Source organism: Lepisma saccharinum, chromosome 23 (assembly GCF_977018435.1).
Source record: "Lepisma saccharinum chromosome 23, izLepSacc3.1, whole genome shotgun sequence".
NCBI lineage: Eukaryota > Metazoa > Arthropoda > Insecta > Zygentoma > Lepismatidae > Lepisma > Lepisma saccharinum.
In genome coordinates, this window is record NC_139251.1 from 8,234,811 (window position 1) to 8,257,185 (window position 22,375).

A 22,375-nucleotide genomic window follows, 5' to 3' on the forward strand; every position below is an offset into this window, starting at 1 on the left:
CTTGTCCGTTTGCAAAAACCGAGGTCGTCTGTTCCTTTCGCAAAAAATTGCCTTGAATGCTTCCGTGACGCACGTCCCCGTTTTGGCTTTCAAAGGTAGAGCCCATGCGAATTTCGAAAACGTGTCTATGACGGTGAGGAGGTACTTGTTGCCTTTGTTCAATTTATGTACATTTTTTAGATTGCCGCTACTCATCTCCACGAGGTCACTTTGCCAAAGGTCATCGATTCCCTTGGTTACCACAGCTAAACGTTTGTAGTTGCGGCGTGCAGGTTTATGTAATTCTTCGACGATGGCTTGCCTAGACATTTTTTAGAGATTACGTTTGAAGAGAAGCACCAGCGTAATGGGATTCAAAGAAGGTGGCACTTCGCTCGTGTTTTGAATGATCAGCTTATCGCCGGCACTCACGTCAAAAACGGTGAGATCTTCGTCTTCGTGTATTTCATATACGTTGCGCGTTTCGTTCCAACGTACCAGAGGAATGTTTCCTGCTTTCTGGACACCACGATTCGATATCAAGGTCATGGTGGGAACGCTAGCTTTTCTGCCGTGAGACCAGTACGAAAATTCATTTATCTGAATCGTGCCATCGAGGAGAAACTTGTAGTACGGATGATAAGGATGTAGCATGTACAGTTTGTTACCTTCGACGAACGTGGAGATTCTCTGTTGATTGGGTATGCTGTTGATTTCGATGGCTTGCAGAGAATGCAGTTTAGCGAATTTAGTATCGACGCTAACAAGGTTGCTGTGAAGCTGTCCCAGTGTATTTTGTACGGGCAACAAATGCTCGACTATGGTATCCGTTACGGTAGAAAATGACGGTTTGATTTTCACTTCCACGTTCAACTGCTTGTAGTTTTCGTTGAGTTCTTGTAACTTGACACCGAAAGAGGCCAGCGTCGATTCCTGCGTGGATTCCAGCACTCCAACTTGATCCCTAATGTTGACGACAATACTCTGAAGGTTCTCAACTTGATTTAATTTCGAGCTCTTCTCGGTGAGATCGTTCACGATGCTTCGCATCTCTGTAAACTGTGTGTGAAGGTCGGCGACGCTCTGCGAAGTGGGTAGCGTCGACAAAAGCGAAGCAAGTTCGTCTCGAATCTGTTCCACGTTCGCCGTTTCCGTTTCCAGTCGTTTCAGCATACGTGATATGCTCCTTTTCAAAGCGTGTAATTCTTTTGAGGTGGGGAGATTGGCCACCCTACCCTCGAGATCGCTCAATGAACTTTTGATATCGCTCGAATCGGATAGTGCCGTCACCGCCGTTTTCAATTTTTCCAAATCTTCGCTCGAAGGTACACTCGTCCGTAACGATTCCAAGTCACCCTGTATGTTGTCCAGTACGTGATGAAAATGAGCAAGGTTCGATTCGACGTTCAAATTTTCTAAATATTCGATCTTCTGCTGAACCGTGCTCAACGTGTCTTGTATGCTCGTCAACGCACTTGCTTCAGCGTGAATATTTTTAATTTCTTCGTTGATCAACTCCAGAGATGCCTGAAGCGTAGCGATGGTGGTTTGAATGTGTTCGAAATCTTGATAAGCCTCCAATTGAATTTTTATGTTCGCAACGCTTTTGCCGATAACCTGCAGTTCGTCTGACGATGGTAGGTTCGTCATGGTATCTTCCAAAGTCTGTAACTTGGATTTAATTTCTTCCAACGTGCTGGCGAATTCTTCTTGTAATTTGGAAACAACAACATGCAAGCGTTCTACATCAATATTTTTCACGACGGTTTGAAGTTCAGAGAAATTCTTTTCGATTGCCGAAGTTCGTTCTTCGATTTCGAGTTTCAATTTTTCCAAATCTTCATTTTTCGATTGAAATTGTTGCAATTTGAGCAAATCATTTTGAAGCTTATCCACACTCAACTGTATATTTTGAACGTTGTCGTAAGAAGGTATGTCGACATAATTTTTTATGAGCGTTTTCAGTTCGGAATCGATTTTCAGAATGGGGTCAAGACATTGTGTTTGGAGCGTAGCGATCTCCGACTCTAAACTTTTGTTTAAGGTCTCCTGCAAAGCGATCAAATCGTTCCTCAACTTTTTAATTCGGACGTCCAACATGAGAATCTCTTCTGCGTGGTCTACACGCTTAGTGTTACCGAAAATATCGTTAGGCATTTTGGTTAACGGTTATTTATAATATTCACGACGATTCGTAATTCTACGAAGAGAGGAACAAGTTTGTCGTAATCTTCTAGGAGTTCCACATATAAACAATCTCCTGCAGAAACATCGTACGTAATGTTAGAAAGCATCTTGTCGTGCTTGATTCGAAAAATGTTCTTGCCGGTAGATATTTTGATTTCGCCTACGTTTTCCGGATTCGCGATGATTTGAAGTTTTCCATCGATCGGAATTTCGTAGAAATGTAAATTGTTGTTGAAGACGTAAAACATCTTACCCACATCGTCATCCAATTTCGTCCAAATGCTGTTAAGGTGAACAATCAGTAGACCATTGAGTTTAGTTAACATGGAAGGTAGAAATTCATGATCTGTCGTCGCGCGGTGTACAGTCTCCATGTTGGTTTGTTTTCGGAAACCAAAGAGATTCATAGGTATGCTGGTTATTTAAGAATACGGTCAAAGTTTTTTGTAATGACAGTCAGTGTTTTTTTTTTGTAATGACTAACAAAATAATTTTTTTGTTTTTTTTGTTTTGTTTTATGAATCTTCTGTTGAAGATGGGCATATGTTGCAGGTTTTGCTTTCTGCTAAGCGATAGTGCCCCCACGGCAGTGTGTGGATTCCACATTGGAGAACGCACCTCTTGTCGTCGTTGGGATCCAGGGCAATCTTCCTCACTTTGTTGGTGGTCAACACATGGTCGACGCTCTGGATGCGCTGTTCTGCTCTTAGAACCGACGACCTGGTCTTGAGGCAATCCACGAAGTCCTCGAATGTGAGATGCTCCCGAACCACCTGTCTGCCGACACCCTTGGCCTTCTTGGTAACGCTGCCCTCGGCTTTGATGGTATAGGCCTTGGCGCGAAGACCTGCAAACTCAAGAATCACGTCTCCGTCTTTCTCATTTTTGAGTTTGCCAGGCATCTTTTTGTTGCGGGCCAGGATACCATACTGGTTCGGCTGGGGATAGCCCGAAGAGGTTAACCAAAGATGGAACTGTGGCTATATCCTCGTATGCGTCGGCTGTGCGAACGTGGTACACCAAGCTGTCCGTGTCCGTGTAGAGAAGCGAGATGTTGTGGCCGTAGTGTGGACGTAATATGTCGTAGTACGTCTCGAACATGTGGAGCTTGCTCAGATCCAGAACCGTGGCTCCAACGTAGATGGGCTTGGTGAGTTTCACCACACCTTGCTTCATGTGAATCAGAGCCAGTTGCTCGTTATAGATTGTTCGAGACTTGAACAATGGACTCGCGACAAGCTGACGACATCGCTCTTTCCTCGTCACCAATTTTATGTCCACGCGATTCCGTATATTCTCCATGGTCTTGCCAAACACCGCATTATTCATGAGTTTGAAGAAATCCTTATCAAACTCGGACGTGGCTGCTGTACGATGTTCGGTGTTGAGCTCGATGTATGGGCGCAACCACGGAGAATGCTCGAACTTGAGGATGCGGTGAACTGCGTGGACCGCGACCCCTCGCTGCATCAACCACCGGAGATTCTGGTAGTGCAGGACGTAATTTTTCTTGGGTTCGAAATCCATGACGAGCTTCGTCTGGTTGGAATCGGGTGGACACTTGAACTCGGGTGCAGGGGGAAGATCGCAGAACAAATCCTGCAGCTTCTCGGAGAACTCAAGGTCCACCTCGGCGAAAAATCCGCATTCCGAATCGTCGAAGCTTTCGATGTCGAATTTGGAAGGATCGGCCCACTCGAACCCTCTAAAGGGGAGTGGCTGCATCATGGAGTGCCCGTACAAGTTATTCACGTCCGTGTGCATGATGTAACTCGTCGGTTGGGTGGAGTCGTAGCCAGTAGCCATGTGATGGTTGTTGGCGCGTGCGTGCCGTTGCGACACCTGGACCATTCCACCCCGCACGGCGCGTTCCACAAACAGCACCATGTCTACGTCCGAAAGAAGCTCCAGCTTGATTTTCGTCACTAGAAACATGGCTGACCACGCCAGTCCGGGGAGACTATAGAAGTAGGCAGGATCCAGGTGGTAGATGTTCATAGCGGTCGCCCGGAACGTCTGGAACACGTCGGCGAGGAGCGTCACATCAAGTCTGAGGTAGGCGTCGTGGTAGTCTCCGAGAGTTCGACAACCCAGCTCGCGCCACATGGACTGGGCGTGATGATATTCTTCGTCGGTGATGTTCGAGCCTCGTAGCTGACTGTAGAACTTTGCCTGGGGAGGTAGCGACGTCTCCGCAAACTTGGTAGAGTCGGTGACGTATTCGTAGGGGTAGATCCCCTTACGCCTGAAGAGACCGGCGTCCAAGTTTGGAAAATTTGCAGAGGTAATAAGCATTTGTTCGTTGCTCAGCTTCCCTGCAAGAGCATCGAGGCTGGCCGGGAGGAACCTCAGGGAGTCGAGGAAGCGAAGCTCGATGCTCCTGCTTTTTGAGTTGGGGATCGGCACCCACTTGCTGACGCTAATATAACGCTCCTCGTTTTGTGCCAGGACATTGATTCTTGCATTGTCGTATCCAAGATGCTTGATCAGGTGGTGAAAGTCGTACCCCGAGCCATTGTGAAAAAACACAAGGATGAAGCGCGGGTCCCGGGCCAAGCGGTTGCAGTCGTTGCACCAAGGACCAACGTACCTACCGTTAAAATGATCGTGGTGATGGACTTTACGGTTGTTGATGCTAAACTCACAGGTGCACACAGGACAGGTAGTAGCCTCCTCGTGTTTATGTTGATCGTCGGGGGACAGTGGGAGCATAGACTTGGAGGCCAACAATACCTTCCCTATCTCGATGGCCTCGTCAACCATCCTCTCGAGGAAGTGTTTGGCTGCGTCGGGACCGCGATACACATAGGGCTCGGGGGCGATGTGTTGATCTCGTCGCACCACAACGTATGCGAAACTGGATGCCTCGTGGAGTTGGTAAGGGGTGGTGGAAGAAACTTCGGGATCGGGATCGCAAGTGGACAGGGGTTTGAGGAAGGCCTCGAAATCCGCGATGATGATAGCAGGGTGCTCCACCATGGCACCGTGCATGTGGAAACGCTCCACGGTGCCAGGTTCGGGCAAGTCTGCCACCCCAGGCTCGTTGGCATTGCAGTAGAGCTTGTGGTTAGCAAGCTTCTCGGCGGCGATGTTGGGACCTCTGATGCGTTGATAATCCTGCTGTTTTTGATTATCAAAAATAGACAAACACCTGCGACAAACTTCTTTGTGGTGTTCGTGTTTGCTTGTTTGGCTCGAAACAAGCCGAGAAAGCGAGCGAATGAGGGTGTAGTGATGGCGAGTTTCATCCTTGATGAGCAGAAGGTGAATTTCCTGCGCACCGTCGTCGTCTACGTCGCTCACCCGGATGGGGTACACCACATTTTCGTCAGTGAGGCCATAAACGTTGATGGCCAACCGAGGGTTGTGTGTACGGGCCTCGAACTTGCGAATGTCCGAGACCTCCACCGGGTAGTCGATCCCAGCTATCGCATCTTCCAGCTCTGGCTCGTAGGGTAGGTAGTGGTTAACTCGGTGTGGATGGTTTTTCCGGTCGACAGGGTGCAACGCTGCAAGCACACACCATATGAAGCACTTGGCGTCACTGTTTTGAATGTTCAGAACAGCCTTCTTTTGCCGCGATGGCAGATGGTAAGGGGACGTAGCTGGAGGCGGAGAGAGGCACAAACTTGGAAAGTTTGACGCGCAGTTCGTGACGCTCACCACACAGCGAACCCCCCGAGCCCTTAGCTTCATGTTCTTCTTGCTTTGCCAGCAGCTCCTCGACAAACTTGTTGTAGATGACCTCGAGGTTGTCGACATCCGTCAGATGCAGCGTTTTCGCCTTGGTGTTGTGGCAGAACCTGTAAATTTCACCAGACGGCTTCTTGTACCAGCAACGTAGCGATGCGTAGAATTTAGTGGAGGAGTGCGTAGCCAGTGCATTACTAAGAATAGAAACTATCTCTGCTCGCTTCTCCTCTAAAAAGCTACAAACATCGCAAGAGCCATCCGACAATTGGACGTAATCTTCTAATATTTCTCCGAAAGCAGACCGGTCTGCTTTCGGAGGCTTGACGCGTTTAGCGGGTGGTGCATTGATGGAGGCTGCTTCTGCCTTCCTCTTGGTGGAGGTCGAAGGCTGGGCCCCAGATGTATTTTTGCTTAGACAAGTAAGCTTATGCTTCTTGGCATACGCAATTGTAATGTGTTTATTGCATCCGGAACACAGTTCGGTGGCAGCCAAATGCTTGCCTGGCACGCAGGTGCGACAATGTCTTGCAAAATTTTTGCTTGATATAGTTTTTTTGCACACAGGGCAACTTTTCATGGAGCGCATTTTTTCGGGGTATGTTTATTTATATATGGGTGGTGTTGCCTTCCTCAAATATATGCTTTAATCAACTCTATAAAAAAATAAAAAAAATATATAAGAAAAATATAATTGTAGATAGAAAAAAAACGCAATAAATATTGTATGCATGTGTAATTCTATTTAGTTTATTTTTGTTAGACACAAATTTTCTTCAGATTTTATTGCCCATTAGTATATTTTTCCACCAATCTAGTAGAGGTATGAAACTATGAAAATGTACTTGTTTATATATATTCTATTATTTTGGCTGATATAATAGTAAATATATATATATAGCTATTTTGAAATTCTAAAACTTTCAGGTATACTTATTTTTTTACGTGCAAACATACATCATAAAAAAAATTACACAATCGTATTTTTTTTCCATACACACATTTTTTATTTTCAGAAAACAAAATTATTTTCGATCTCCATTTTTTTAAAAAATTTATTTGTGTTTATAGTATTTGTCGGGCAATAGCAGATAAAACAAGAATAGGTTTTCTACGACCCTTACTTTACGAGTTACAAAACAACTTAGAAATTACATCTTGAAATTTTAATTTAAAATAACTCAAAAACAGTAAGCACTAATCATTATGTTTCCAATAGGTTGCAGAGTACCTTCAATTTTTTATCAAATATCATTAAAATTTTCGAATTAGAGTAAAAACTAAGCCGGCAAATCAAGTTTCTCAAAAAATAAAAAAATTGTCTGTATTTCCAAAACTTGAAGGGGTGGAATCGATTTTATTTGCTAGTCGAATAGTTTTCGTCGAATCCTATCCAACAAACCTAAAATCATCATCCTAGTTTAATTAGGAGCCGAGAAAATCAATGTCTTGGAAAACGTCTTAAGATTTTTGTCTTAAGAAAATTTTCTTGACAGACCGGAAGTAACATCTTGACAGACCGGAAGTCGACTTTCTTAAAGATTAAGATATTTGTCTTAAGACATTTTCCAAGACATTGATTTTCTCGACTCCTATGGGGCCTAGAACCATGTAACTTTGGTCTATGTATATACCAGTACTTGCCCAACCCTGTGGCCGAGTGGTTAGCACATCGCACTACGACGCCAAGAATCCCGGGTTCAAATCCCGGTCGGGTATGGTTGTTTGTGAATATCCATTTTTATTAATTTCATCACTCATCCCCATCTTCGCAAATTAACCAAGAAGCACAAAACACGAAGTTAAAATAAACTAAATCAATCAATCAATCAATCATTAAGTTCCGTGTTGCAATCATGAAATTAAATTTTAATTAATTTTTTTTTATCCATCTCTCAAATCTATATAGCCTGTTCATATTTGGCATGTCGACTATTTTGTTTACGTAGCAAAAAAAATATCTCAAGCCATTTTTTTTGCGAATGCTCGTTGTAGCCGTAAGTATATTTGGATATAATTGCCGGATTTTATTTAACTTTAGGTTTAAAAATCAATAAGCGTGCATAAAAAAAAAACTAAATATTTTAAATAAATAAGATTCGAATAACTATGTACTTTCACTAGCCTTTCCGATGGCGCAGCGACCCCGCACAAGTGGTTCTTGAAACTGTAGGTCCAGTCCCGATTAGCCTTACTGTGCATAAAATAGACTTAAAACATCAAATCAATCAATACTTCCACTAGCCTCTGTGATGGCGCAGCAATAGCCTTGTAATTAAAGGTTCGATACCCGCACAAGTGGTTCTTGAAACTGTAGGTCCAGTCCCGATTAGCCTTACTGTGCATAAAGTGGACTTAAAACATCAAATCAATCAGTACTTCCACCAGTTTCTGCGATGGCGCAGCGATAACGTTGTTGTCTTGTAATCAAGAGTTCGATACCCGTACAAGTGGTTCTTGAAACTGTAGGTCCAGTCCCGATTAACCATACGTGCATAAAATAGACTTAAAAACAACAAAATCCAATCCAGAGTATCAACAAATTCAAAAAATAGAGTTTCCCCTGTACACTTGTATAATTTTAAACTCCAAGTTCGATACCCGGCAGAGGTGGTTCGGATCCCGCTGTAGGCCCAGTTTCGATTAGCCTTACTATGTATAAAATAGACTTAAAACAACAAAATCTAATCGAGAGTATCAACAAATTCAAAAAAAAATAAAGTTTCCCCTGTACACTTGTATAATTGTAAACTCCAAGTTCGATACCCAGTGGAAGTGGTTCGGATCCCACTGTAGACCTACTTTCAATTAGCCTTACTATGCATAAAATAGACTTAAAAAAACAAATCCAACCCAGTGTACACGCGTCAATACTATCCACTATAAGTAAACTAACATGATCATAATCATTGCCCCCTCTCCCTCCGATTGTTACCTCGCTTTTATGTTATTTGTGATGAAGAATAGTTTTTTTTCAAGCACATGTTATATATATGCTCATATTTTTTTGTTTAGCGTAATTTCGTTGTTTAATCAAAACAACACTTTCTGTTCACTAACGCCGCTCGCAATTATTATTAACACACACACATGCAAAAAAATAACAAAAACAAACAAAACTTACCTACAAAAAACTGCTAGCAATTTAACACACACAAAACAGTAGTATAATTGCGTAAATTTTAGTTTTATAGCTGGTCAAGCAACTTGTGTGCGTATAACTTATGCTGATATGGTACTCACCTGACAGACCAAACTAATTCGGTTTCTATTACACTTGATATTACACTTGGTATAGCGTACACTTTTATGCGGCTACCCAGTAGCAATACTCGACTGCAACTGATGAGCGCGGGGTTTCTAATAAAAACTTATACCTGTCGGTAGCTAAAATTCCAAGGTTGGTTCGAGTTACGTGTGCATGGCCTTTGACGATAAATAATAACAAAAAAAAAACAACACACCCGTCCATCATGATTTGGATCGCAGCTTTTGGAGCTTTCTGCGTCACTGGCGTGCCCAGCAGCAGAACCAACACAATATCGCCGAGGTCACCCGTACAAAAACCGACCGGAACTGGGCGGAGCAGACCTTCCAGTGGGAACAATAGCAGAGGAGACAATCAGACGCCACCGCCTCACTGGCGTGCCCAGCAGCAGAACCAACACAATACCGCCGAGGTCACCCGTACAAAGACCGACCGGAACTGGGCGGAGCAGACCTTCGGGTGGGAACAATAACACGGGAGACAATCAGACGCCACAGCCTCACGTTCCCACGCTAACTCCTCCAGTTACCAGCAGCACTCTGCCAAATAACCAAAATACTACAACAACAATTAACCCACCCACTATTGCCAGCACCACCACTACCATACAAAAAAAACACGTGAAACTCTACAGAGGTGCGGTAATCTAGAGCCGCAGCCGTTAGAACCTTTTTGGGTTGGGCACCACGCACCCTGGCGAGGTTAGGGGCCAGGCATCCTAAAAAACAACAATTATTTATTTGTTTGTTTGCCTCACAATACGAAAAATAATAAGAAGCACCAGCACGCGCACGTGTGTATAGCACATCGTGTTTCCCCCGAGAGAGGTTTACAAAAGTCGCAATAGGTCTCTCTTTCTTTATCTTACAGCAATGTTGGTATCTCTATCTTTTTTTTAGTTGCAGATGGGTTGCCAACACACTCTAGTTAATAATGCTACATATTATACACACACGCACACACATACTGTGTTGCCATCCATCCATCCATCTCTCTCTCTTTTACGGCAGTATATATTTGTTGCCGGCACTCCTTGCTAAATTGGCTAAACCCTTGCCAAGTAAAAAAAGCTGTAGGTAGGTATTGGCAGCATTGTCGGTTGTTTAACTCTTCCCTCTCTCTCTTTTTCTCCTCTCTCTCTTTTTTGTAAAAAGCTATGGCAAAAGTACCAGTAGGTTGGCAAATTGCTTTATGCACTGTAAGGCCTCAAGCAAAGTTGCCAGCTCCTTGCTTTAGGTTAGGTTAGACCAAAATAAAAACCTTGGTGACTTTTCGAGTAAGATGTTGGCAATACTGCAAAACAAGCCTCAAGCAGTATTGCCAGCTCCTTGCTTTAGGTTAGGTTAGACCAAAATAAAAACCTTGGTGATTTTTTCGAGTAAGATGTTGGCAACACTGCAAGGCAAGCCTCAAGCAGTATTGCCAGCTCCTTGCTTTAGGTTAGGTTAGACCCAAAAAAAATCTTGGTGATTTTTTCAAGAAGCTGGCAACACTGCAAGAAAATGAGGCTCGCCTTACGAGAGAAATCCATTAAGGCGAGCCTCACCGAGCCTCATTTTCGGGCGCTCAACCGGCACGCCTACTCTACTGATGAAGAAAAGTAGCAGGAATGAAAATTACGTATTTATATTTTTAAATAATTATTTTGCAAATAAACAGTATAACACTTTTCTAAATACATTAAGTTAAAAATGTTACATGCTGGCTCTTTAACTGATTAATAGCACCATGTTATCTTCGAACTAGATATATGGACTTAAAGACACACGCCACATAAATCAGACCAAGATCATCAAAATTGACACCATCCATGTATCTTTGGACTCAGTAAGAAAATTGACGAAAACATCTTTCTATCTAAGCTATCCTCCTAAGTTATGTGACCCAACCGTAACGTCATTCCGTTTGCATATCAATGTGTCATCAATTCGGTGAGAAATCGTTGTAACTGTCAATCTGCGCCGATGCCTACAGAACTTATCTGTGAACTTATTTTCTCTCTTCTATATTAACTGTATTCCTGATGAACTCTTGCACTCTATGTATCACACTTGTGCAGATGAAGTTGCTCAGTTACAAATGTCCTTACTTCTAACGTATTTGAATATTCAATTATCGATATAAATTATGACATATACAAAATCAGAACTTCATCAGATAACACAGTGCAACAAATTTGAACTTTGTGTCTTGCCGCGAGATTAAAGAAGGTGTTCTTTACTAAATCAAATACGCTGATTACGAAAATGAAATCAGAAATGTTCCATCACGTACCAATTATTCTGGAAAAGATATGACACATGTACCACTTAGCCTATATTTCATATAGTTAACAATATATTGTAATTCATGAAAAACAAAGTAGCAACTTTCGCGACACTTGGAAACGACTCCATTACAGTACAGGAGGAACCTGTAGCTGGATAAAATACAGATCATGGAACAAAATTAATTGTTTGTATTACAAAACGTAGAAAAGGTACGAGAAATCTGCAAAAAGCTATTTATAAGTTAGAAACATGTCCTGAAAACTTTCCGTTTGTGGGTGGATGGTGAAACTTCTTGTAGGAGTGTCCAGCAGTAATCTGCCAAAAGGTTTGGTGACCATCTTCCCTTATATCGTATTTCCATGGCAGCGATATCTTCGTGAAATCGCTCACGATGTTCGTCACTCACATCTCCGAGATTAGGCGGGAGAAAATCCAAATGAGAATGCAGGAAATGTATTTTCAAAGACATGTTGCACCCCATAGCCTTGTAACAGTCCAGCATGTGTTCCGTCAGTTCCCTGTAATTGTCAGACCTGACGTTACCCAAGAAATTGTTGCATACATCTTTGAAGGCAAGCCAAGCTGCCTTCTCAGTATCTGTCAGAAACTCTTCAAAGTTTATGTCATTCATCAAGTCACGAATCTGAGGACCAATGAAAATACCTTCTTTAATTTTTGCAGTACTAATTGCAGGAAAAATGGACAGTAAAAATTTAATACCCTGCCATCTATGTCCATTGCTTTCACAAAATTCTTCATGAAGTCAAATTTCAGATGAAGCGGTTGTAACAGCACACTGCCTTTGTGAACAACGGGTTCATGCCAATTCTGCCTGTGACAATGGCTGTGATGTAGATGGCGTGTAATCAAGATCTTCATGATGTATTGGTTGGTCACTTCCATCGTCTGTTTCATCTTCCAGTGTCCATTCCGTAGGTATTTTGGAACTGGGAGAGAATCGGAATGTGGAACTGGGCGCACTGCAGATTCCAAATTTGGATGAAACTGTGTGTTTTGATTTACTTGAGATTCCACTTAGTTTCATTAAACAAAAGTAGCAATCTGTTATGTGGTCTCTAGGTTCCCTCCACAACTGTGGTACGGTAAATGGCATAGATGGGTGGGTTCCATGGAACCAGCCTCTTAAATAGCAAGAGTAAAGTGAGCAACAGTTCTGTGGTGCCCAACACTCACCCTCATCTACCTTTGATTCAAAATACAACTCGTACGCCTTTTTGACAAGCGTAAACTCACCACACACATAACAGAAAAGGTTTGGTAAATTAACACACTTCCTAGTCATCGCTGAACACATGAAACATGCGAACACGCACAAACAGTATTCTTCACTTTAGAGGTTTTGCACTACACACACTACAGGACACTAGCAACCGACTGATGCAAATAACTTCAACTCCATTATACCTTACTATACCTCAACTAAGTGGCTATCTATCCTTTCTCTCTCCATCTCCTCCCCTATGCACTGTCGAGCTCTAGTAACAGGCTGGGCTGATAAGTGCTACGACAACAATAACATGCAGTCGTGCGCTGATAAAATTGCATTTCCAGAGAAAAGTTTAGGTGATAGCGAAAAACTGTTTTCACTATCGTCATCAGGGTACTGAACTCATAGGAATCACATGTTTTTGTTCTGCGGCAATTTTCATTGTCGCACAGTCTAATCAGAGGCAAATAATTAATACATCGAAAATCCAAATTTTTATTTACAAGTTATTACAAAATACTCTACGCGAATGAAAGTTCGTCTCTCCCACGGATACCAGCATTAGGGAAATATATTAATTCACTTCATTTTCAAATGGAAATACAGAGGCCATTTATCACTTTCAATACAGATTAAATAGGCTATAATTAATTTATTGGGAACGATACACATTTTCACCTTTCTCTACAGGGCAATGAGTTAAAAGAAGGGCTTATCATGTATAGTGCAGTTTCTTTGAATTTGCTTTAACATAAACCTTAAAACCTGATCGTATGGGAGAACTCAACTAATAATCCACTTCACTGTCATAACACTGTTTCACAGTATTCTTATACCGTTTCCACATCCCACTTAGGAACTGACTGCCACTCGAAATACCAAACGAATCTTCAGTATATGGTTCTAAAGCACAACCATTACATTTTTACTGAATTTTCTTTTAGCATATAATCTCAAACTTATATGCGAGGGACAAATTGAATACAGTTCAGTTCAAAAAAATACCGAAACCACGTATCCTCGTCCATTCTCGTAGAAATTTCTAATATTTTCCTTTGTATGTACTTGTTGAGATGCTGTTTCTAATTTTTTAGATACTAAAATTTCGTTGTAAATATGGTTCTGTGGAGAAAACTTTGCAAAACTTTCAATTTTGTCATGATGAACAATATGTTATATATCAATAAACCTTGTCACAGATAAAATGAATGAAAAACATAAGACATGTCGCTCGGTTAATCCAAATATACAGGGTGATTCAGAATTCTTACTACACACTACTAGAGGTTGTAGAGGGTAAGGTCCGTGAAGACTTTCTCCTATCCCGCTTGAAGAGGTCTGACCATAACAGCCCCTTTTCCGCGAGGGGCGGGGATCGTAAACTTGTGACGTCACCGCGGAAGCAAGCTTAACCTTTGCCTTGACAAATTCATTTGAAAACAACGACGAGGTGTCAATATTTTCCAATAGTTACAACAAAATATTTGACTCATTACATCGTTTATGTAAACGAGGTATGGACGCAGACACTCGGGAAGGGTTCTTGAACGTTGGTCAATTATATCACATATAATAGTATAATATATATCACACAGAGATATTACAATATCTGCTAATAATACTATGTTATAAGACAAAAATAGCCGGCTCTAAGTCCGAGTGCGTAAAGGGTCGACTTTCGATCTCGCCACCGAAGTTCCCAGGTTCGAATCCCGGCCTGGGCAATGGGCATTGGTGTTCTTCATCAATTTCATCCAATCACTCATCGTCGCGATTAGCCAAAAGTGGCAGAAAAGCGATAAAATAACTAAGTAGAAAGAAACAGATAAAGAATAGGTAATACTTGCAATAATTATGGATGATTTATGAATGGAGGCAGGGAGCTGCTGTGATTAAGTCGCTAGGGCGTCTGACTGCTACGAGACCCGAGATTATTATTTTTATTGATTGATTGATATTGATTGATATGCTTTACTTTACTTCGCTTTTTGTGCCATTTTTTACTAATTTCCGAATGGGGATGAGTGATGACGTGATGAATGGACACTCACAAACAACCATGCTCAGGCCGGGATTCGAACCCGGGAACCCTGGCGTCGTAGCGAGATGTGCTAACCACTCCTGCACGGGTTCCGACTATTATTATTATTATCAGATATAGTTCGTCCCTTTCTTGAATATGCTAATGAATTATTGTTTCTGACAGCCATCAGTCACCTTCAAAAAGTTGAATCAGTTCAAAAACTTATCAGGTTATTATGCACAATGTTTAAAAAAAGATTACTATGGCCAACATTACTCCGAATGGTTATCACAGTTGAATATGTTTACCTTAGAAGAAAGAAGAAAATTGAAAAGGATAAATTTTGTACAGAAGATCTTGACTTTCTAAATTGAAAGTGAATATTGTTTGAATAATATGGCTTATGAAATTCCCAGATGTTCCCATAGGTATATCTCAATTCTCACATGCCTAAACAAGGCAAGAGGTTTAGTAGCTGATCTTGTTGAAACCTACAATTTGAATTCAAGATGATGTATAAGAGTGTAGGATCCACTGTATTATTTTATAATTATGTATTCAATTCTGTAATTTTGTATAACCACTTTTTACCTGGATGTAAAATCGAGCTCATCACTTAAATAATAATAATAATTATTATTATTATTATTATTATAATATTATTACATCCAAAGTAAATCTATAAACACAAGATCTATCACGTCTGTCATTTCAGTAAATTAGATACTCAATTACAACTTAAACTTATAGCACTGACCGAAATGTATTTTTTTTTCTAAATTTCCGGACCAACCACCGACAAGAGTAAAATTTAGTTCACGATCTTCCTCCTTCCTCTGAACCTATTGTTTACAAGGTGTAACAAAGAATGGACTTTCGTGTATTATGTCGCAGCAGGAACTGAGTTCCAACAACAAACAGAGTTCCCGAGCGTTCCTGCTCACTGGTCATACTGTAATCAATTATTTTGCTTATTAAATTTTAGTACTTGGCAACTTTTTCCGGGGGAACTTGACCCCCAGAACCCTCGCTCTAAATACGACGTTGCATACAAAAATTTCAACAACAATTGCATTCATATATGTCTGTATACTAATTGAAAACATTCGCGCCTCCAATGCGCTTCTATGTAAAAAGACTGGCGAAGGAAGGCAAGTGCTTTCGCGACGACGTCACAGAATTCTCGACCCCGGGGGTTGTTAAAAAGCCCAGTTATGGCGGGACCTTCTCAGGCAGGGAGAAAGACTGATTCTACGGACCTTGGTGGAGGGGACTTTATAGATCAAGTTTTGATAAGGAACCTATGTCTGGAAACGTACTGTTTTGGTACTACACAAGTGACAAGATCACATAATTTTACATATCCAGCTTCACGGTAGGCAACCCACATTGACGGAAGGCGGCGTCTTCAGTCACCTGATGTTATGTGTGCTGCTTTCAACATCCTCTGTTTACAATCCGGTGTGCTTTGACCTTGACGTCAGTTGCTATTCAGTCGTGGCTGCAGACAGTTCGCTGTTTACAAACCGGTGTGCTTCGACATTCACGTCAGTTGCTATTCAGTCTTTGCGGAAGACAGTACAGTATGGTTGAGCCACGTTTGCTGAGAACACAGACATGTTATTAATTTACCTCGAAGCTAGACGTAATGATAGACCTGCGCAACGTCTGTATGCAGAGCATTTTCCGCATCGTGTCACTCAATCACATAAAAATTTTTGCCCTATTAGAGGAACGGCTGCGAGAAACAAGTAACTTCAAAGTTAACAGGGCCGACTGTGGTGCTCCACGAACATGCCGCACTCTCGACGTTGAAGAGGACGTCCTTCATCGAACTGAAGCAAAAAAAAAAAGGCCGATTACAACCCCCATGAAATTGTTACAAAAGACTGAGAAAATTAGGAAATCGCTTAATTTGCCCATTTTTAAGGATGACATCCTTAGCAACCCGTTTCTATGGCACATTTTTTGCCCACATTGTTTGATTCATTCTTCACTGTTAAGCTACATTATTTGTCACAGATCAGTAACACACAGATGAATCAACTCCTGGATAGAAAAGGTGTTTTGAACAAGGGTGACATCTACATAATAAGGAGATGATTCAATCCAGATACAAACAGATGTTGGTTTACGCAATGCGAAAATATCTAGATCGTGCTTGTTTTAACTAAATGTTTAGAGGTATAATAACAAACAATTCTTTAGAGCTTACCATGTTTGTTGTTATCCATGGAAACGGATGTTGATAGGGAGCTCAATAAAAGTTAATTTTCACCCCGAAAACTAGGTAATTGAGTTGTACTAGACTTTTCGTATTTCAAAATATAAGCCTCAGAATTTATTACAGAGGCAAGGTAGAGAAGAACTTTAGGAGAATGATGGAAAACAATTATATTTCAATTATGTTTAAAAGTGTGAAAATGAAAAAAGATTAAATATTATTTTTTCCCATTTAACGTCGCTATTGAATTCGTTTACGCAAAACATCTAACTATTTTGAAACGGATTTTACTTACCCAGTTCATTACTACAAACTAGACAATAATATTATGAATATTAGTACCAAATTAGATCCCTTACACACATAACATTACTTTCAAAACTTTCCAAATAAGCGAACCACGTGGTGACCGCACGATACCATGGAAAACAATTATTTTTAATTTACGTTCAAAAATGTGAAAATTACAATTGACGTAAATACTACCTTTCCAATATAGTGTAGCTATTCAATTCGTTTATATGAAATATCTAACGTATTTTGAAACAGACAATATTTACCCCAAAAAATATAATCTTAATCGCTTGGTTAGCGTTAGTTAACCAGAAGCAGCAGACACGCAACCCGATTGGTCCGCCATCTTCAACTCCTTCTAATTTCGACACTTGGTATGAGTCTTCTTTATCAAGACTATAAACCAGGAAATATGATACCAGATATTCCTGTAGGTAGTTCGTTACTAGAGCATGCCTCCATGAAATGGAAGCTTCCCCAAGGAAGAAATCCGGCTTGCCTGGATCTATTCTGAGGGGAAGATTACGCCTAGGCAAAAGACCGGACATGGGGTATAATCTGATTGGGGAGTGCATTAGTGTCTCAGGCGAGGTCTGCGTCTTTTGGCGTGGTTGCCGGTTGACTCTGGCCGGGCGCCACACACCCCCGCAAGCTCCTTTGGGGGCTTTTTTTTATATAACTGCACTTCGTTCCCACGGGTATGGGCATCAAGTATGGTTCCCGAATAAAAGTGCAAAATTATGATGGGATTCGGCCCGTTCTAGTCGGTTTCTGGCGAGAAGTCGCTGGCCCCAAGGCTAAGAGAAGCCAATGCTGCCCTACGCCTGGACCCGATGCCCAGAGAAGCAAACGAGATGCCTCCCAACGGACTTGACCTGACAATGACTTCTCCTCCTTTTACACAGACTTCTTTTTAAATCTTCGATCCGGATAACTTTTCGTCCTGTGTATCAAAATTAATCTTCGTTCGGTTTTTTGTCAAAACTTACGGTTGTCAATCGGAATGTGTAGGTCCTACTAACGCTTAGAAATTTCCTGATGGCCTTCGGGCTGAACCTGCATCTTTTTCCTAAATTCCTGATAAGATCCTCTCTCCTAGGATTGAACCATTAGGGTGTGCGAAGTTCCTCCATCTTCTAACGTGGGGGTTCCTAGCACACTAGAATCTAGATAAAACTTATGCTAATTCAAGATGCCAAGGATTTTTCCCAGCTTACTGGGTTTCTACTCGGGAGTTTCCATTCACTCTCTTGTAGTCCTTACAACTCTATCTAATTTCGGCACTTTGAAAAAATCTTCTATAACAAGACTATAAATCAGGAAGCATGATACCAAATATCCTGTAGGTAGTTTCCGAAAGGGAGAAATCCGGCTAGACTGGATCTATTCTGAGGGGAAGACTACGCCTAGGCAAAAGACCAAACATGGGGCTATAATGTATTTGGAGAGTACATTATGTGTCTCAGGCGAAGTCTGCGCTTTTAGGTGTGGTTGCCGGTTAACTCAGTCGGGCCGGTTAACTCACTCACCCCCTCGAGCCCTTTGAGGCCGGTTTATTTTATTTTATATATTTCGTTTTGAACTGCACTTCTACCCTGAAGATGAGAGTAACGTTAGCTCTCGAAAGTTGGAATCTTTTCCAATACTCGCCTGGTCAATAGCCAGAGAATCCTTTCAATAATATTTACGCAGTTTATCATTATGATAATAGACAATAATATGTTGAATATTTGTAAAATATTAGAGCCCGTACACACATAAAGTTACTTTCTAAGCTTTTCAAATAAGCAAACTTATACACATGTTCCCCTACATCCAATACAATATGCAGACACTTTCAGAGTCATTAAGATCGTTGAAGAACTCCATCTACAACATGATTGCACCCACGAAGTGGTCGAAGGCCACGTCAAAAGTACGCGGGTCAAACATTATAGCTAAAGTTGATCTACTTACATTATAATAGTCTTAACGTTCTATGAATATATGCAGGGAGAATGTAAATAGCAAATTTGCCAGGCAAAAGCATATCTAAAAAAAATCTCATATTTATAAAATCAAAGTGTTTCTACAAGCATACAATAATATGTATAATTTACAATACGAATTTTATGAATCATTGAAAACGTTCAAAAGTGGTCCTATCTAAATGAGGCATTTTTTTCAGATTATGAAAAATATTTAATGAAGGTAAGTATATTTTTATAAACATTACATTCTAAATGTTTTCTCAATTTGAATGCTTGCCAGAGAGAAAAAGTAACACCCATTTATTTATGCTATTAAAAATTTTACTGGGATAAATTGTTAAGTCACAGGATCTTTCACTACTTCCAGTTATAAATGAAATGAGCACATTTAGGTACCTTCCTTTAGGATACATTTAAAGAAAAGAAAAGCTTATCTGTCAGAGAATGATGGAATTGAAAGGCAGGGATTTTCGTGTGCCGTGTAAGTGGAAGCCTTGTTTCCTAATGTGTCGTAGTGAACGTGATAATTTAATTTAATTTTACAATAGTTTAAAGGTGAGTTCAAACTATATTTGACTGTTGCAGTACAAGAAATAATTTTGCTTCATAAAAGGTGAGCCCAAAACCCAAACGTTAATGTGTTAAAGAACGCATTTTCTTATTGAATCAGTTCTCTATTTGTTATTACTAGGTATTTTTTTTGTAAAAATGAAGGTATTTACATAACTTACAATAGCAACATTAACCAATTATCGAATTACAAGTAGTAACGCACAATATTTTATGATTCAATAAACCTGCAAACAGGATGTCAATATGTTTCTTTATACAGGTGTAGTTGTGTAGTCATTTTCAAAGTAACATATGTTAGCATCATTATTCCTTTCATAAGTGTTTCACATGGTCTCAATAATTTTACAACGCCCAAAAGTTAAATTCAGAAAATACTGAGGAAAGTCACAACTTGAAAATATACTGTTCTTACAACAAAAATCTCTTCCTGAGGCCACGTGACAACTGGGGATTGGAACTGTAAGTTTATAGTTGGCGAGTGGGGGTGAAGGTCAATATACAACGATATAATTGGACGAAATCAACTAAGCCAGCACTCCTACAGCAAACCATGCAGGTTCATGAGGCATTGACGTGGCAGCCCCATCACAGTAATAGTAATATCCCTTCACAAAAAGGAAAGAAAATGAACCATCAAATTATAGAGGGGACTCACATTAACACCATACGAAATACAGGATGTTGCAAAATACCTGTTACAACGCTTTGGAGGTGATTCGACAAGTAAAAATAAGGAAACAATTCCATGTGAAAAAATGTCGAAATCATAATGTCGAGCTACAGGTGTCCAAAAATCGCCTCACACCATGTTTAAAGTACAATAACTCAGGAAGGAAGAAAGATATCAATGTGGGATTAAAATAATACAAAGAAAGTCGTACCTGACGAATACAATGGTGCAGCAATTGAGACCCAGTGTGAATTGTGCAAGGGGACTCTCAAAGAGAGTGGGGAATCCCCTGATGGAAAATACAGAAAATTTACTACTATTTTCTACATAATGTTAAGATCGGAATATAGCCAGTAAAAAATGACCACGTATGTCCACATATCACACTACTGCTGGGACACCGTCCCACACTCGGGAAATAGGAAATTCACCCCAAAATGACGCTGTGCCGTCAGATTACGCTGAGATTGATTTCAGCTAAGTTATAGAGAAAGCCCCACTAGAGGCGCTGAGAGTGTACGTCACCTGTTACGTATTAGCGTTGGTGGATACTACTTAGAGTGTGTAGTCGACCGTTGTTCTTCCTGTCTATTCTGCGTGTCGCAGCGTAGAGTTTAGTCTGGCGTGTGTGTATGATTGAATTGCGCCAAGGGGTATTGTACGTAGAGTACGTATTCCAGTGTTCTTTCTCGGTTTGCAACAACTACATGGACAGCTGTGTGACATTACGTGGGTGCTGATCACGGTAGTTGTGATCCGTCACTCGGAGGGAAAGTGCCCCTTACCATACAATCAGTTCTTCGCCTATGCTATCTTTGTTTTGAAGTCAATGACGGACACTTTCAACAACGTCTCTGAGTATACCTGTGTTGGTGAGTCCCTATCAGCACCGTTTAGTGTCCTTTAGTGAAAGGTGCAAGTGAAGGTGCTGGAGATCTCTGTACTACATACCGTCGATCTGCATCTGCGGAGGTTGTGGGCTTCTCAAGGGAATCCCTTCAAGATGTGCTGTGCCTGGAAATGTTACATGCCATTCTTCGTCTTCATTCCTTTGTAGTGGGGGGGCAAATAGTAATATATTTGCCTTCCGTGGGATTTTTGTGGTACAATAATGGGAGTTAGTTTTTCTGAAAGGTATTGGCACAAGAAAAACGAATATGGATGTTGCCAGTCCCAAAAATTGTGCAGGGGGTGGGGGTGGGGATTCAAAATGGCCGACAACTCCTTTCACCGAAACAGCAATATCGTCATCATTTATACGACTACAACAAATTTTCAAAGCTTTAAATACTTCTTGATGCAGTTTATACAATTACTAAAATATTGCGAGTAATATAAATGAACCTGTTAGCCTCTTACGGATTGCTTAATATAGCTCTTCTGGTTTCCTTTGAAGGGTTTCTTTCTGTTACAGAGTATAAAACAAAATATTCATTGTGTAGCTTTCATTATTTATTTTATTTAATTATGCCATCATCATAAATTTTAGATACAAGAACAGAAAAACTCCATGGCATCATATTGATGTATTTGTTTGTTACCGAAAACACAATGAAATGAATTAAATATTATAATAATCTGTTTCAGAAGATCATTACTACAAAGTGTTTGAAAACAGGAGGTCATCCAAATAAAAATAATGTAAAATAACAATTACACTTATTAATCAGTTTCACTGTCTTCATCTGAACTATTAAGCCCATTCCAGTTAAAACAGTTATTTACATCATCGTCGGGGTCCACACATTAACACATGTCAGTGCATGGAAAGCCATGACGTCTGAATTTACATACAAGTGTTGAACATTTACTCTTTTTGCATGAAAATTTCACTAGCTCCAGAATGGCCTGTGGGGCAGGTTGCATCGTGTTCATCTGGGGTACAAATGTACCGTTTTGTCTTTCCCATCCATAACCAGCATCTGGCTGTGGAATCTTCGGATTCGCAACACCATCATTTCGCCATACCATGGCTTGATAATGTGCTCTCAATATAGCA

At 40.8% G+C, this 22,375-nt stretch overlaps 1 long non-coding RNA gene across 3 annotated transcripts in view; it reads left to right on the plus strand.

Annotated features, from left to right (window-relative positions):
- LOC146005343 (uncharacterized) overlaps positions 1-22,375 on the plus strand; it is a 113,534-nt gene that overhangs the window by 42,979 nt on the left and 48,180 nt on the right. For all 3 annotated transcript variants that reach the window (XR_014444012.1, XR_014444010.1, XR_014444011.1), the window contains one exon: positions 19,331-19,353. This is a non-coding gene — a long non-coding RNA (uncharacterized LOC146005343). The remainder of the gene's footprint in view (positions 1-19,330; positions 19,354-22,375) is intronic.